We start from the raw sequence: 3,572 nt of genomic DNA, 5'->3' as shown, positions 1-3,572 counted from the left end.
GCCTGTACATAGACCATGAGACAGTCTTTCGAAAAGAACAAGGGAAAACTTGTTATTGTTGTAAAATGCTGTTGAGTCAGTTCCGACCCATAGTGACCCTGTACAGAGTTTCCAAGGAGTAACTGGTGAGCTTGAACTGCCAACTTTGCAGTTCAAACAACTTTGCAGTCCAGTGCATTAACCCACAGCGCCAGACCAGCAGAATGGTTTAAAATCAGGAAAAATGTACACCAGTGTTGTATCCTTTCTCCATACTTATTCAGTCTGTATGTTGTTATTAATTTTCATTGAGTCAGTTCTGACTCACCAGGTTTCTGAGGAACAGTTGGTGGATATGAGTGAGGTTAGTAGTCCAGTGCTTATCCTATAGAACCACATCAACACTCAATCTATGTGCTGAGCAAATAATTCAACAATTTGCATTATATGAAGAGAAGCATGGCATAATTATAGGAGGAAAACCCATTAATAAGCTGTGGTATGGAGAGGAGATATGCTTTAAGCAAAGAGAACTTAAAATATCTACTGATGAAGATTGACGACTACAGATTTTAGTATTGATTACACTTCAATGTAAAGAAAATGAAAATCCTCCAACTGGATCAATAGATAACATTATAATAAATGGAGAAATGACTGAAGTTCTCAAAGACTTTGTTTTTCTTGGATCCAAAACCAACACTCAAGGAAGCAGCAGTCAAGAAAACAAATGACATATTACATTAAGCAAAACAGCTGCAAAAGAACTCTTTGAAGTGTGCAAAGGCAAGATATGAAGTTGAGGACTAACGTGCACTGGACACAAGTAATTGTATTTTCAATCACCATGTATGTATATGATGGGACACAGTGGCTGTAGATGATTAGCATTGTACAAGTAACCCACAAAGTTCATGGATTGAACCTGCAGCCACTCCTCAGGAGACAGTTGAGGCTTTCTCTTCCCACTAAGTTTTATAGGCTCTGAAGACTTCTACAGAGCTGTTGTGAGTCACAATAGACTTGAGGACACTTAACAACAACAACAACAACAACAACAATTTATACATGTGACATTTGAACAATGAATAAAGAAGAATATAGAAGAATTGATATATTTGAATTGTGATGTTGGAGAAGAATATCAAAAGCAACATGTGTTGCCTAAAAAAACAAACAAATCTGTCTTGAAAGAAATATAGCCAGAATGCTCCTTAGAAAACAAGATGGTGATACTTTATCTCTTATATTTTGGACATGTTATCAGTAGGTACCAGTGCCTGGAGAAAGACATCATGCTTGGTAATGAGAAGGGTCAGAAAAAAATAAATAAATAAAGAGGAATACATCCAATGAAATGCATTGACCCAGTGGCAACAGTTTTTTACTCAAAATAACAATTGTGAAGAATGTACAAGACCAGGCGTTGCTTCATTCTTTTGTGCTTAAACTTGCTTTGAATTTGAACGACCTCAACTTCATGTAACAATAACAACAATGAAGAAATGCATATCATTCATTCTGAACATAATATAAAGTAATAAAAAGATACACATATTCGATTTTTATATATGTGATTATACTATGCTTTGTAATATTGTATTATATATATTTTTGCTTTGTGTTAGATGCTGTTAGGTTCCAACAAATAGTGACTCTAATTATCACACAATGAAACATTGTCTAATCCTGTTTTATTTCCACAATCATCACTATGTTTGAGCACATAGTTGTAGTTATTATGGTGAGATAATTGTTGACCTTTTTTGTTACCAAGCATGATGTCCTTTTCCAGGGATATCACGTCCAAAGTACATCTGATGATGTCTCACCATCCTTGCTTCTAAGGAACATTCTCTCTGTTTTTTCTTAAAACATATAATTTTATTTCTTGAAAGAAAGAAAATAAATCTTAGCTGATCATTGGAACATTCTGGTCAAAATATTTTTTAATGAATTCATAATAATTCATTACCTGCAACTGGATACTTAAACATGAACTAATCAGATTCACAATAGATTTGTGATGTGCCTTTTTAATCTTTTGGCACATCAACTTTTTGTTTTCAAAAGAATGTTATTTTAGTCTGTATCTGTTTTTAATATCTACATCCATTTTGCGTCAGTAACTTAGTGAACAACAAAATTACATATATGAAATGCATGTAACTCTGTGATCAAGAAATTTGAAAAATAAGTATAAGATACATAGAACAGATTTTTAAATATTGACTAATAAAACTCCATTCCTAATGAATCCATCATACATTAAACAAAGAATAAGTTAAAACCTATTTTATTGCATTCATAATGTTCTAAAGTTTACCTACTGTCCAGCAATTATCCTCAATTTAAAAAGAAAATCAACAAGAAGAATGATGCATGCACATCTAACATACAATGTTAGATTTGCAACTGTAATTATGGACACACATGCAAAAACAGTAAAAATGGAAGCATAATCATTCAGGAAGAGCCTGGGTGGCATAAGTGTTTTGCTACCTAAAGGTATCAAATCCACCTAGCTGCTTCATAGAAGAAAGACTTTGCAAACTACTTAGAAAATGCATAGAGCAGTTCTACTCTGTAACACAGAAGATCATCATGAACCGAGGGCTAACTCAATTGCAGTTAATAAGAAACAACAACAAACATTCAAGGCCAAAAAATTCAGTTTTAGTGTCTAGACACATATCCCTATCCACTTTGGTTCTCCCTAACAATAGTTCTTGATTACAAAATTAAAATATTTATAAGGATATTTGTAAGCTAGCCAGAGTGTAATTTAAAGTAGATGCTATATTATCAGTTTCGGAAGGTATAGCAAGGATAACAAAATTCAGAAATAATTCCATGTAAATCATTTATCTTTTCATTACAGAAAAACTTTAGAGAGGAACTATATGATCTATAATTATAAAGTGTTTCTTCATTAGTATGTTCATAACAACTTGTCATTGTAAGATTCACCAATCTCAACCAATCATTCTTTTTTTAACATTTCTCATTTGCCAATAAAAATAAAAATTAACATTTTAATAGGATAGTTGTATGGCTTGACTAGAACCCCTATGTCTGATACAATTAAAAAAAATTTAAATAAAAAACGTACGTACCAACTGTCAAAGTCGTTTCCAATCTTTAAACACACACATTGTGTTGAAGCTGGTAAAGAAAGAAAAAAATAAATAAAAACATAAGAGAAAGGGAAGAGGGAAGGAGGAAGAAACAAAGAGAGAGGAACAATGGAAGGAAGGAAAAATAAAAGAAAGAAGGAAAGAAAAATTTGGATTAACAGAGACATGACCAGATTTTTGCTTTTGACAAGCAAGTACAAGAGGCATAGAAATATGTTTGAGTCCTGACTACAGAGGGTATTTTTTTATGTTTTATTGTGAATTATGTGATAGGTTACATGGGAGAACATTAGTTTTACATTCATCCTATCATATATCGTTTCATTGCCATGGTTCCAATCCCCTCCATGCATTATCAAACAATCGAAGGGTATACACTACAAGGCTGCCGGGTCATCAGCACACAACCCCTCTCCATCTCTTTGTCTAAAGTCCCCAGCTACTCCATCTCTCCAC

This window comes from Chrysochloris asiatica, unplaced genomic scaffold (assembly GCF_000296735.1).
Source record: "Chrysochloris asiatica unplaced genomic scaffold, ChrAsi1.0 scaffold00478, whole genome shotgun sequence".
In the NCBI taxonomy this organism is placed as follows: Eukaryota; Metazoa; Chordata; class Mammalia; order Afrosoricida; family Chrysochloridae; genus Chrysochloris; species Chrysochloris asiatica.
Note: the sequence above shows the minus strand (reverse complement) of the source record.